Below are 14,748 nucleotides of genomic sequence, written 5' to 3'. Positions count from 1 at the left end.
TACATAAAAGGTTTGATGACGCAGCAGCCCGCGCCTGCCCAGGCGTCTCAGAGGCCATCAGGGGCTCATAAACGTCCGCTAGCTCAGATGGCAGACACAGATGTCAACACGGAGTCTGACTCCAGTGTAGATGAGGATGAGACAAATGTACAGTCCACAAGGGCCATCCGATGCATGATTACTGCAATGAAAAATGTATTGCACATTTCTGACATTAACCCAGTTACCACCAAAAAGGGTATTATGTTTGGGGAGAAAAAGCTGCCAGTGACTTTTCCCCATTCTGATGAGTTAAATGAATTGTGTGAAGAAGCGTGGTGTTCCCCTGATAAGAAACTAGTGATTTCTAAGAGGTTACTGATGGCGTACCCTTTCCGGCAACGGACAGGTTACGTTGGGAAACATCCCCTAGGGTGGACAAGGCGCTCACACGCTTATCAAAAAAGGTGGCACTGCCGTCTCAGGATACGACCGCCCTAAAGGAGCCTGCGGATAGAAAGCAGGAGGCTATCCTGAAGTCTGTATATACACAGTCAGGTACTATACTGAGACCTGCTATTGCTTCAGCATGGATGTGTAGTGCTGCAGCAGCATGGTCTGATACCCTGTCAGACAACATTGATTCCCTCGACAGGGATACTATTTTGCTAACCATAGATCATATAAAGGACGTCGTCTTATATATGAGGGATGCACAGAGGGACATTTGCCGGCTGGCATCTAGAATTAACGCAATGTCCATTTCTGCCAGGACAGTATTATGGACTCGGCAGTGGACAGGCGATGCTGATTCTAAAAGGCACATGGAGGTTTTGCCTTATAAAGGTGAGGAATTGTTTGGGGACGGTCTCTCGGACCTCGTATCCACAGCAACAGATGGGAAGTCGACTTTTTTACCTCAGGTTCCCTCACAGCCTAAGAAAGCACAGTATTATCAAGTACAGTCCTTTTGGCCTCAGAAAGGCAAGCGGGTCAGAGGCGCATCCTTTCTGCCCAGAGGCAGGGGTAGAGGAAAGAAGCTGCACCAGACAGCCAGTTCCCAGGAACAAAAATCCTCCCCTGCTTCCACTAAGTCCACCGCATGACGCTGGGGCTCCACAGGCGGAGCCAGGTGCGGTGGGGGCGCGTCTCCGGAACTTCAGCAACCAGTGGGTTCGCTCACAGGTGGATCTCTGGGCGGTACAAGTTGTATCTCAGGGATACAAGCTGGAGTTCCAGGCGACTCCCCCTCGCCGTTACCTCAAATCAGCCTTGCCAGCTGCTCCCAGGGAAAGGGAGGTAGTACTGGCGGCTATTCACAAGCTGTACCTCCAGCAGGTGATAATCAAGGTTCCCCTCCTTCAACAGGTACGGGGTTACTATTCCACAATGTTTGTGGTACCGAAACCAGACGGTTCGGTGAGACCCATTCTGAATTTGAAATCCTTGAACACTTATATAAGGAAGTTCAAGTTCAAAATGGGATCGCTCAGGGTGGTGATTGCAAGCCTGGAAGAGGGGAATTTTATGGTGTCACTGGACATCAAGGATGCTTACTTGCATGTCCCCATTTACCCACCTCACCAGGAGTACCTCAAGTTTGTGGTACAGGACTGTCATTACCAATTCCAGACGTTGCCGTTTGGTCTGTCCACGGCACCGAGAGTATTTACCAAGGTAATGGCCGAAATGACGATACTCCTTCGGAAGAAGGGAGTTATAATTATCCCGTACTTGGACGATCTCCTTATAAAGGCGAGGTCCAAGGAGCAGTTGTTAGTCAGCGTAGCACTCTCTCGGGAAGTGTTGCAACAGCACGGCTGGACTCTGAATATCCCAAAGTCGCAGCTGATTCCTGCGACGCGTCTGCTGTTCTTGGGCATGATTCTGGACACAGAACAGAAGAAGGTGTTTCTCCCAGGGGAGAAGGCCCAGGAATTGTCATCTCTGGTCAGGGACCTCCTGAAACCAAAACAGGTGTCGGTGCATCATTGCACGCGAGTCCTGGGAAAGATGGTGGCTTCTTACGAAGCAATTCCCTTCGGCAGATTCCATGCAAGGATCTTTCAGTGGGATCTGTTAGACAAATGGTCCGGATCGCATCTTCAGATGCATTGGTTGATCACCCTGTCCCCGAGGGCCAGGGTGTCTCTGCTGTGGTGGCTGCAGAGTGCTCATCTTCTCGAGGGCCACAGATTCGGCATACAGGACTGGGTCCTGGTGACCACGGATGCAAGCCTCCGAGGATGGGGGGCAGTCACTCAGGGAAGGAACTTCCAAGGACAGTGGTCAAGTCAGGAGACTTCACTACACATAAATATACTGGAACTAAGGGCCATTTACAACGCCCTGAGTCAAGCAGAGCCCCTGCTTCAAAACCAACCGGTACTGATTCAGTCAGACAACATCACGGCGGTCGCCCATGTAAACCGCCAGGGCGGCACAAGAAGCAGGATGGCGATGGCAGAAGCCACAAGGATTCTTCGATGGGCGGAGAATCACGTCCTAGCACTGTCAGCAGTGTTCATTCCGGGAGTGGACAACTGGGAAGCAGACTTCCTCAGCAGGCACGACCTCCACCCGGGAGAGTGGGGACTTCATCCAGAAGTCTTCACACTGATTGTAAATCGTTGGGAACGGCCACAGGTGGACATGATGGCGTCCCGCCTCAACAAAAAGCTAAAAAGATATTGCGCCAGGTCAAGGGACCCTCAGGCGATAGCTGTGGACGCCCTAGTGACACCGTGGGTGTACCAGTCGGTTTATGTGTTCCCTCCTCTTCCTCTCATACCCAAGGTACTGAGGATAATAAGAAAGAGAGGAGTAAGAACCATACTCATCGTTCCGGATGGGCCAAGAAGAACTTGGTACCCAGAACTACAAGAAATGATCTCAGAGGACCCATGGCCTCTGCCTCTCCGACAGGACCTGCTACAGCAGGGGCCCTGTCTGTTCCAAGACTTACCGCGGCTGCGTTTGACGGCATGGCGGTTGAACGCCGGATCCTAACAGAAAAGGGCATTCCAGATGAAGTGATTCCTACGCTGATAAAAGCTAGGAAGGATGTGACAGCAAAACATTATCACCGCATATGGCGGAAATATGTTGCTTGGTGTGAGGCCAGGAAGGCCCCAACAGAGGAATTCCAGCTGGGTCGATTTCTGCACTTCCTACAGTCAGGGGTGACTATGGGCCTAAAATTGGGGTCCATAAAAGGTCCAGATTTCAGCCCTATCTATTTTCTTTCAAAAAGAACTGGCTTCACTGCCTGAAGTTCAGACGTTTGTTAAGGGAGTGCTGCATATTCAGCCCCCTTTTGTGCCTCCAGTGGCACCTTGGGATCTTAACGTTGTGTTGGATTTCCTGAAATCCCACTGGTTTGAGCCACTTAAGACCGTGGAGTTGAAATATCTCACGTGGAAAGTGGTCATGCTTTTGGCCTTGGCTTCGGCTAGGCGTGTGTCAGAATTGGCGGCTTTGTCATGTAAAAGCCCATATCTGATTTTCCATATGGACAGGGCAGAATTGAGGATTCGTCCCCAATTTCTCCCAAAGGTGGTATCAGCGTTTCATTTGAACCAACCTATTGTGGTGCCTGCGGCTACTCGGGACTTGGAGGATTCCAAGTTGCTGGACGTAGTCCGGGCCCTGAAAATTTATGTTTCCAGGACGGCTAGAGTCAGAAAAACTGACTCGCTATTTATCCTGCATGCACCCAACAAGCTGGGTGCTCCTGCTTCAAAGCAGACTATTGCTCGCTGGATCTGTAGCACGATTCAGCTGGCACATTCTGCGGCTGGATTGCCGCATCCTAAATCAGTAAAAGCCCATTCCACAAGGAAGGTGGGCTCTTCTTGGGCGGCTGCCCGAGGGGTCTCGGCTTTACAGCTTTGCCGAGCTGCTACTTGGTCGGGTTCAAACACATTTGCTAAATTCTACAAGTTTGATACCCTGGCTGAGGAGGACCTTGAGTTTGCTCATTCGGTGCTGCAAAGTCATCCACACTCTCCCGCCCGTTTGGGAGCTTTGGTATAATCCCCATGGTTCTTACGGAGTTCCCAGCATCCACTAGGACGTCAGAGAAAATAAGAATTTACTCAACGGTAATTCTATTTCTCGTAGTCCGTAGTGGATGCTGGGCGCCCGTCCCAAGTGCGGACTCTCTGCAATACATGTATATAGTTATTGCTTAACTTAAGGGTTATTGTTATGAGCCATCTTTTGAATGAGGCTCAGTTTTTTGTTCATACTGTTAACTGGGTATAGTTATCACGAGTTGTACGGTGTGATTGGTGTGGCTGGTATGAGTCTTACCCTGGATTCCAAATCCTTTCCTTGTTGTGTCAGCTCTTCCGGGCACAGTTTCCCTAACTGAGGTCTGGAGGAGGGGCATAGAGGGAGGAGCCAGTGCACACCAGATAGTACCTAATCTTTCTTTTAGAGTGCCCAGTCTCCTGCGGAGCCCGTCTATTCCCCATGGTCCTTACGGAGTTCCCAGCATCCACTACGGACTACGAGAAATAGAATTACCGGTGAGTAAATTCTTATTTTTACACATTACGGCAAGCAAGAGTCCCCATGTTACACATTACGGCAGGCAAGTGTCCCCATTTTACGCATTACAGCAGGCAAGAGTCCCCTATTTACACGGCAGGCAAGAGTCCCCAATTTACACGGCAGGCAAGAGTCCCCAATTTACACGGCAGGCAAGAGTCCCCAATTTACACGGCAGGCAAGAGTCCCCAATTTACACGGCAGGCAAGAGTCCCCAATTTACACGGCAGGCAAGAGTCCCCAATTTACACGGCAGGCAAGAGTCCCCAATTTACACGGCAGGCAAGAGTCCCCAATTTACACGGCAGGCAAGAGTCCCCAATTTACACGGCAGGCAAGAGTCCCCAATTTACACGGCAGGCAAGAGTCCCCAATTTACACGGCAGGCAAGAGTCCCCAATTTACACGGCAGGCAAGAGTCCCCAATTTACACGGCAGGCAAGAGTCCCCAATTTACACGGCAGGCAAGAGTCCCCAATTTACACGGCAGGCAAGAGTCCCCAATTTACACGGCAGGCAAGAGTCCCCAATTTACACGGCAGGCAAGAGTCCCCAATTTACACGGCAGGCAAGAGTCCCCAATTTACACGGCAGGCAAGAGTCCCCAATTTACACGGCAGGCAAGAGTCCCCAATTTACACGGCAGGCAAGAGTCCCCAATTTACACGGCAGGCAAGAGTCCCCAATTTACACGGCAGGCAAGAGTCCCCAATTTACACGGCAGGCAAGAGTCCCCAATTTACACGGCAGGCAAGAGTCCCCAATTTACACGGCAGGCAAGAGTCCCCAATTTACACGGCAGGCAAGAGTCCCCAATTTACACGGCAGGCAAGAGTCCCCAATTTACACGGCAGGCAAGAGTCCCCAATTTACACGGCAGGCAAGAGTCCCCAATTTACACGGCAGGCAAGAGTCCCCAATTTACACGGCAGGCAAGAGTCCCCAATTTACACGGCAGGCAAGAGTCCCCAATTTACACGGCAGGCAAGAGTCCCCAATTTACACGGCAGGCAAGAGTCCCCAATTTACACGGCAGGCAAGTGGCCCCAATTTACACGGCAGGCAAGTGGCCCCAATTAACACGGCAGGCAAGTGGCCCCAATTTACACGGCAGGCAAGAGTCCCCAATTTACACGGCAGGCAAGTGGCCCCAATTTACACATTACGGAAGGCAAGAGTCCCCATTTTATACATTAGGCAGGTGGCAGGGGAGGAGCGAGAGAGAAACTTACGTTTGAAGAGGTTCTTCCCGGTCTTCGGCCCGCCTGTCCCTCGTCGCACCGGCCCTTCCTGTAGCTTGGCTCCCCCTCCTCCCGAGTACCCAGCTCAGGGGGCGGAGTTTCCCGGAATTAAGCGATTGCGTAATTCTGCGGAACTACGCCCCCCGAGATGGGTACTCGGTAATAGGGAGGAGGGGTGAAACAAAGAGCAGCAGAAGTGTTGCGGCGGGTGCCCCGTGCCGTTGCACGGCTCGCCCGCCGCAAGAATTGGTACTGCACCTCTCGTACATGGAGAAGCAAAAGTAGTCTGTTAATGTAAACCAGTTGTAGTGAGTCAAGGTGCTCCTCAAGAGTTAAATTCAATGCACTGCTGGGTGTACTACAGGAGCAAGCTCATGTAAAAATATCTTCCATTACATAGCCCTGTCCCACTGGGCCATAAGCAGCTGCTTGGGTTGGCTTGCGGTAAACCCACTACTGATAGATAGATAGATAGATAGATAGATAGATGGATAGATATTTTAGGTGCCGCACTCAGCGCCAAAATCCAATAAGTACAAACACAAGGTTTGATTCGTGAGGGCACCAGCGCAGCCATCTTGTTCTACTTGGAGTGCCGGACTCTGGATTATTATTGTATCTATCTCTGCACTATATAGCAAATAAAAACAAAAATCCAAAAACAACATTACCAATAAGGAAGTGTCTGCAATGGGACTATAACAGTAGGGTTAGGCTAAAACCAAGTTGAAGGAGCTCTGACGAAAGCCAGGGGGAGGAGCCATGACCGAACAGGGTATCCGAAATATACCCTTGCGGGCTTGCTTCACTTGCTACCTGTTACTAAAGGGAGTAGTTAGTGACGTTGATAGTAGAAGGACTATCTCGCTGACCTAGCTCCTCCCCCTGACATCAGAGGTCCTTTCTTCAACTTGGGTCTAGCATCTACCATAACAGTAGAGTTGGTTTTATACTAATTTATTACATTAAAAACAAAGACCTCAACACGCTAAACTTCATTCTTGTCATAGGAGACATGAGGTTTTTAGGCGTGATAAACATTAAATCCCACATATAAATTACAGCCACGGAGGTTATACAGACAGCCGAAACATCTATCCCATGTGTACTGCAGAAACGTATTCCCAGCATTGTTTCCATAATCTATTACCTGCAGTGCCAGCACAGAAATTCCCATGGCGAGCAAGCTGCAGATAAGGTACATTTACTAAGTAGCGCTTTTTGACCACTTAACTGACATGGTCAGATCACATGCGACTGCGCCACCCAGTTTGTGACAAAGAGATCCGTTCTGCAGATGTGCATGATATATTTAAAAAAAATTAAATAAAAAAAAGACACCCCCCCAAAAAAACACAACTATATGAACTGTTTTGAAGGGAACACCAGTCAGTTAAGTGGTTAAAGTCGCTGCTCCTTCGTTTGCAGCCTCTCCCTCTGGATTTAAAGGGGCAATAATACTAAAAACAAAAAACACACCTGATTTTGTATTATAGTCCCTTTAAAACTTTAGCGACCGAAAAATGCACCTATTTCAGAAAGCGTTCCTCAGTAAATGTACCTTTATCTGCAGCTTAGTGATATTACCGCTTACTATTTGCTGCTGACTAGCTTACAGGAACCGCCATAAAATGATTGTACTTGTGATTACTTTAAATCCCAGTGGTGTAGCTATGGGACAAGCCTGATGTCCCACAAATTCTATCATAAGTATAAAGTAATACAAACTCTTCTCAAAATAAACTGAATATGAAAGTTACACATCCATGATATTATTTTTTTGCATATTCACATCAGTGGTTTAATTTGTATTTTAGTATAAAAACAACTGATGCAGGAGCAGCACAGACCTGCAGGTAAGAACACAGCACAGACCACCAGTTTGATAGAAATGCAAAGGTAATTACAAACACTTCTGCTTCCCTATATAAAAGTTAGAAGAGTCCTGTTATCTCAATACACATTGCAGGAGCTCAGATGCCATCAGGATGAGAGAGCATTATAAGCAATAACACAGCCATACCTGAGCGGTTGTAGGAGCACCTTACCTGCTTGTGTAGCCCAGAGATGGATGGGGGGCGGGGCCACCGTATGTCGCGCGCTTCGCTTGTAAAGCTCGATCACATGGTAGATTGACAAGCACCTCTATGTCAGGGTCTGCACCAATAGGATTTGGTGTGGAGAATACGATTGACAAGCACCTCCTCCAATAGCACTGTTCTCAGGAGGTGTGGCCAGAACGTGTCACACTTCTGTGAGAGTATCTGTGCTCAGTGTAAACACAGTGACACGTCATCCCGGTTAGCAATGCAAGGAAGATGGGTCCCTATACATACTGACTGGCAGAGTCTCTCTGTTCAGTTTGATAGAAAGGGATTCCTTATACTTACTGCTTAGGTTTATACATACTAGATACATGTGGAGATAACACGTGCCGGTTTCATTTGTCCATACAGTATATAGCTATTATTCTGTATCTTAACCTGTAGATGCTGGGAATATTAGTAGTAAATACAGGATCCTGTAGATTATGGCAAATTTTAAGGAGTTTTTATTTGCTTTGGTTTACTTACAGGTATGGCTATAAAATAATTATATTCTGAATAGGTAGCAGAAGACATATATGTGAAAGTGGAGTATAGACTTTCTCTATCGTCCTAGTGGATGCTGGGGTTCCTGAAAGGACCATGGGGAATAGCGGCTCCGCAGGAGACAGGGCACAAAAGTAAAGCTTTCCGATCAGGTGGTGTGCACTGGCTCCTCCCCCTATGACCCTCCTCCAAGCCAGTTAGATTTTTGTGCCCGGCCGAGAAGGGTGCAATCTAGGTGGCTCTCCTAAAGAGCTGCTTAGAGAAAGTTTAGCTTAGGTTTTTTATTTTACAGTGAGTCCTGCTGGCAACAGGATCACTGCAACGAGGGACTTAGGGGAGAAGAAGTGAACTCACCTGCGTGCAGGATGGATTGGCTTCTTGGCTACTGGACATCAGCTCCAGAGGGACGATCACAGGTACAGCCTGGATGGTCACCGGAGCCTCGCCGCCGGCCCCCTTGCAGATGCTGAAACATGAAGAGGTCCAGAATCGGCGGCAGAAGACTCCTCAGTCTTCTAAAGGTAGCGCACAGCACTGCAGCTGTGCGCCATTTTCCTCTCAGCACACTTCACACGGCAGTCACTGAGGGTGCAGGGCGCTGGGAGGGGAGCGCCCTGGGAGGCAAATGAAAACCTATTTGGCTAAAAAATACCTCACATATAGCCTCCGGGGCTATATGGAGATATTTAACCCCTGCCAGAATACACTAAAGAGCGGGAGACGAGCCCGCCGGAAAAGGGGCGGGGCCTATCTCCTCAGCACACAGCGCCATTTTCCTTACACAGCTCCGCTGGTCAGGACGGCTCCCAGGTCTCTCCCCTGCACTGCACTACAGAAACAGGGTAAAACAAGAGAGGGGGGGCAAAATAGTGGCAAAAATTATATTATAAAAGCAGCTATACAGGGAGCACTTATTATAAGGCTATCCCTGTCATATATAGCGCTTTTGGTGTGTGCTGGCAAACTCTCCCTCTGTCTCCCCAAAGGGCTAGTGGGGTCCTGTCTTCGTTAAGAGCATTCCCTGTGTGTCTGCTGTGTGTCGGTACGTGTGTGTCGACATGTATGAGGACGATATTGGTGTGGAGGCGGAGCAATTGCCAAATATGGGGATGTCACCTCCTAGGGGGTCGACACCAGAATGGATGCCTTTATTTATGGAATTACGGGATAGTGTCAACACGCTAAAGCAGTCGTTTGTCGACATGAGACGGCCGGACAATCAGTTAGTGCCTGTCCAGGCGCCTCAAACACCGTCAGGGGCTGTAAAACGCCCTTTGCCTCAGTCGGTCGACACAGACCCAGACACAGGCACTGATTCCAGTGGCGACGGTGACGAATCAACCGTATTTTCCAGTAGGGCCACACGTTATATGATTTTGGCAATGAAGGAGGCGTTACATTTAGCTGATACTACTGGTACCACTAAACAGGGTATTATGTGGGGTGTGAAAAAACTACCTATAGTTTTTCCTGAATCAGAAGAACTAAATGATGTATGTGATGAAGCGTGGGTTGCCCCCGATAAAAAGATGCTAATTTCAAAGAAGTTATTAGCTTTATACCCTTTCCCGTCAGAGGTTAGGGCGCGCTGGGAAACACCTCCTAGGGTGGATAAGGCACTCACACGCTTATCTAAACAAGTGGCGTTACCCTCTCCTGAGACGGCCGCACTTAAAGATCCAACAGATAGGAGGATGGAAAATATCCAAAAAAGTATATACACACATACAGGTGTTATACTACGACCAGCTATAGCGTCAGCCTGGATGTGCAGTGCTGGAGTAGTTTGGTCAGAGTCCCTGATTGAAAATATTGATACCCTGGATAGGGACAATGTTTTACTGTCTTTAGAGCAAATAAAGGATGCATTTCTTTATATGCGTGATGCACAGAGGGATATCTGCACACTGGCATCACGGGTAAGTGCTATGTCCATTTCGGCCAGAAGAAGTTTATGGACGCGACAGTGGTCAGGCGATGCGGACTCAAAACGGCATATGGAAGTTTTGCCGTATAAAGGGGAGGAGTTATTTGGAGTCGGTCTATCAGATTTGGTGGCCACGGCTACAGCCGGGAAATCCACCTTTTTACCTCAAGCTACTCCCCAACAGAAAAAGACACCGACTTTTCAACCGCAGTCCTTTCGTTCCTTTAAAAACAAGAGAGCAAAGGGATATTCATATCTGCCACGAGGCAGAGGAAGGGGGAAGAGACACCAACAGGCAGCTCCTTCCCAGGAACAGAAGCCCTCCCCCGCTTCTACAAAAGCCTCAGCATGACGCTGGGGCTTCTCAAGCGGACTCGGGGGCGGTGGGCGGTCGTCTCAAGCATTTCAGCGCGCAGTGGGCTCACTCGCAGGTAGATCCCTGGATCCTGCAGATAATATCTCAGGGGTACAGGTTGGAACTAGAGACAGATCCGCCTCGCCGTTTCCTGAAGTCTGCTTTACCAACGTCCCCCTCCGAAAGGGAGACGGTTTTGGAAGCCATTCACAAGCTGTACTCTCAGCAGGTGATAGTCAAGGTACCTCTTCTACAACAGGGAAAGGGGTATTATTCCACTCTATTTGTGGTACCTAAGCCGGACGGCTCGGTAAGACCTATTCTAAATCTGAAGTCCTTGAACCTGTACATAAAGAAGTTCAAGTTCAAAATGGAGTCACTCAGAGCAGTGATAGCGAACCTGGAAGAAGGGGACTTTATGGTGTCCTTGGACATCAAGGATGCGTACCTCCACGTTCCAATTTACCCCTCACACCAGGGGTACCTCAGGTTCGTTGTACAAAACTGTCACTATCAGTTTCAGACGCTGCCGTTCGGATTGTCCACGGCACCTCGGGTCTTTACAAAGGTAATGGCCGAGATGATGATTCTTCTTCGAAGAAAAGGCGTATTAATTATCCCATACTTGGACGATCTCCTAATAAGGGCAAGGTCCAGAGAACAGCTAGAGAGGGGATTAGCACTGTCTCAAGAAGTGCTAAAACAACACGGCTGGATTCTGAATATTCCAAAATCCCAGTTAATGCCGACAACTCGTCTGCTGTTCCTAGGGATGATTCTGGACACGGTTCAGAAAAAGGTTTTTCTCCCGGAGGAAAAAGCCAAGGAGTTGTCCGAGCTTGTCAGGAACCTCCTAAAACCAGGAAAGGTGTCTGTACATCAATGCACAAGAGTCCTGGGAAAAATGGTGGCTTCTTACGAAGCAATTCCATTCGGCAGATTCCATGCACGAATTTTCCAGAGGGATCTGTTAGACAAATGGTCAGGGTCGCATCTTCAGATGCACCAGCGGATAACCCTGTCTCCAAGGACAAGGGTATCTCTTCTGTGGTGGTTGCAGAGTGCTCATCTATTGGAGGGCCGCAGATTCGGCATACAGGATTGGATCCTGGTGACCACGGACACCAGCCTGAGAGGCTGGGGAGCAGTCACACAAGGAAGAAACTTCCAGGGAGTGTGGACGAGCCTGGAAACGTCTCTTCACATAAACATTCTGGAACTAAGAGCAATCTACAATGCTCTAAGCCAGGCAGAACCTCTGCTTCAAGGAAAACCGGTGTTGATCCAGTCGGACAACATCACGGCAGTCGCCCATGTGAACAGACAGGGCGGCACAAGAAGCAGGAGTGCAATGGCAGAAGCTGCAAGGATTCTTCGCTGGGCAGAGAATCATGTGATAGCACTGTCAGCAGTGTTCATCCCGGGAGTGGACAACTGGGAAGCAGACTTCCTCAGCAGACACGACCTTCACCCGGGAGAGTGGGGACTTCATCCGGAAGTCTTCCACATGCTGGTAACCCGTTGGGAAAGACCAATGGTGGACATGATGGCGTCTCGCCTCAACAAAAAACTGGACAGGTATTGCGCCAGATCAAGAGATCCGCAGGCAATAGCTGTGGACGCGCTGGTAACACCTTGGGTGTACCAGTCGGTGTATGTGTTTCCTCCTCTGCCTCTCATACCAAAAGTATTGAGAATTATACGGCAAAGAGGCGTAAGAACGATACTAGTGGTTCCGGATTGGCCAAGAAGGACTTGGTACCCGGAACTTCAAGAGATGATCACGGAAGATCCGTGGCCTCTACCTCTAAGGAGGGACTTGCTTCAGCAGGGTCCCTGTCTGTTTCAAGACTTACCGCGGCTGCGTTTGACGGCATGGCGGTTGAACGCCGGATCCTAAAGGAAAAAGGCATGCCGGAAGAAGTCATTCCTACTTTGATTAAAGCAAGGAAGGAAGTAACCGTGCAACACTATCACCGCATTTGGCGAAGATATGTTGCGTGGTGCGAGGATCGGAGTGCTCCGACGGAGGAATTTCAACTGGGTCGATTCCTACATTTCCTGCAATCAGGATTGTCTATGGGTCTCAAATTGGGATCTATTAAGGTTCAAATTTCGGCCCTGTCGATTTTCTTTCAAAAAGAATTGGCTTCAGTTCCTGAAGTCCAGACTTTTGTTAAGGGAGTGCTGCATATACAGCCTCCTGTGGTGCCTCCAGTGGCACCGTGGGATCTCAATGTGGTTTTGGAATTTCTAAAATCTCATTGGTTTGAACCACTAAAAAAGGTGGATTTAAAATATCTCACATGGAAAGTGACCATGTTACTAGCCCTGGCTTCGGCCAGGAGAGTGTCAGAACTGGCAGCTTTATCTTACAAAAGCCCATATCTGATTTTCCATTCGGACAGGGCAGAACTGCGGACTCGTCCGCATTTTCTCCCTAAGGTGGTGTCAGCATTTAATCTGAACCAGCCTATTGTAGTGCCTGCGGCTACAAGTGACTTGGAGGACTCCAAGTTACTGGACGTTGTCAGAGCATTAAAAATATATATTGCAAGGACAGCTGGAGTCAGAAAATCTGACTCGTTGTTTATATTGTATGCACCCAACAAGATGGGTGCTCCTGCGTCTAAGCAGACGATTGCTCGTTGGATCTGTAGCACAATCCAACTTGCACATTCTGTGGCAGGCCTGCCACAGCCTAAATCTGTAAAGGCCCACTCCACAAGGAAGGTGGGCTCATCTTGGGCGGCTGCCCGAGGGGTCTCGGCATTACAACTTTGCCGAGCAGCTACGTGGTCAGGGGAGAACACGTTTGTAAAATTTTACAAATTTGATACTCTGGCTAAGGAGGACCTGGAGTTCTCTCATTCGGTGCTGCAGAGTCATCCGCACTCTCCCGCCCGTTTGGGAGCTTTGGTATAATCCCCATGGTCCTTTCAGGAACCCCAGCATCCACTAGGACGATAGAGAAAATAAGAATTTACTTACCGATAATTCTATTTCTCGGAGTCCGTAGTGGATGCTGGGCGCCCATCCCAAGTGCGGATTATCTGCAATAATTGTACATAGTTATTGTTAACTAATTCGGGTTATTGTTAAGAAGCCATCTTTCAGAGGCTCCTCTGTTATCATACTGTTAACTGGTTTTGATCACAAGTTGTACGGTGTGATTGGTGTGGCTGGTATGAGTCTTACCCGGGATTCAAAATTCCTCCCTTATTGTGTACGCTCGTCCGGGCACAGTACCTAACTGGCTTGGAGGAGGGTCATAGGGGGAGGAGCCAGTGCACACCACCTGATCGGAAAGCTTTACTTTTGTGCCCTGTCTCCTGCGGAGCCGCTATTCCCCATGGTCCTTTCAGGAACCCCAGCATCCACTACGGACTCCGAGAAATAGAATTATCGGTAAGTAAATTCTTATTATTATTGGTAGGGGGGAGTGACTTGTTAGGATTGTTCTGAGGAATTTTAGCTGCCATCCAGTCACTAGGGATTTGCCTTTCAGAAGAGGATAGTTAAGACTGAGGACACGACTTTACTAACGTATGTTATACTTAAGACCAGTAAACACGGGGAGAGATGTGCGCTGAGCGATCTATCAGTGACCGCTCAACACACATCTCTCGCCCCGCTCAGCACAGCGCGATGTGTGCTGAGCGTGGGGGCGGATTGGGGGGGGGGGGCACTCATTTCACCCAGTGGGTGAAATGAGCGATGTGCTAGATTGTGCCTAGATTTTAAGCAGCGAGGGAGTAATCATCGTACTACTAGATGTGCTCACCCCCCCCCCCCCTTTGGTTTTGGTGGTAATCCATCATGGTAATTCGGTTTTGGCTTGTTTAACAGTCGATAAGAAAAACAATAAACATTGATATTTGATTAAAAAAAATGAAAATTTATAAAACCAGCTAAAATCATGTAATTTTTGCAGTCTGAAATTCAGATTTAAAATCTGAATGTCGACTCTTTCTCCTTGTGAGATCCAGGCCGGGTCTTGGTTGGTTCAGATCCACACATCGCACATCTCTACTCAAAATATGTTTAGTTAGATTTTTTATTTAGTGCATTATTTTGGTATTTTAATAATATTTCTTTCCA

The 14,748-nt window shown here is 48.6% G+C and overlaps 1 protein-coding gene across 2 annotated transcripts in view; it reads right to left on the bottom strand.

The window, feature by feature from the left end:
- The window catches only part of LOC134911731 (barrier-to-autointegration factor-like protein), a 52,438-nt gene extending 44,507 nt beyond the window's left edge, over nucleotides 1-7,931 (bottom strand). The window contains exon 1 of one of the 2 annotated variants that reach the window (XM_063919790.1): nucleotides 7,823-7,931. The gene's annotated coding sequence lies outside the window, so the exon portion shown is untranslated. Of the gene's footprint in view, nucleotides 1-7,797 lie in introns of both variants that reach the window. The other variant, XM_063919791.1, reaches the window with a different exon arrangement.
- Nucleotides 7,932-14,748: the final 6,817 nt, after the last annotated feature.

Source organism: Pseudophryne corroboree, chromosome 4 (genome assembly GCF_028390025.1).
Source record: "Pseudophryne corroboree isolate aPseCor3 chromosome 4, aPseCor3.hap2, whole genome shotgun sequence".
NCBI lineage: Eukaryota > Metazoa > Chordata > Amphibia > Anura > Myobatrachidae > Pseudophryne > Pseudophryne corroboree.
The sequence above is the reverse complement of the archived record's forward strand: the minus strand, read 5'-3'. Positions and strand labels throughout refer to the sequence as shown.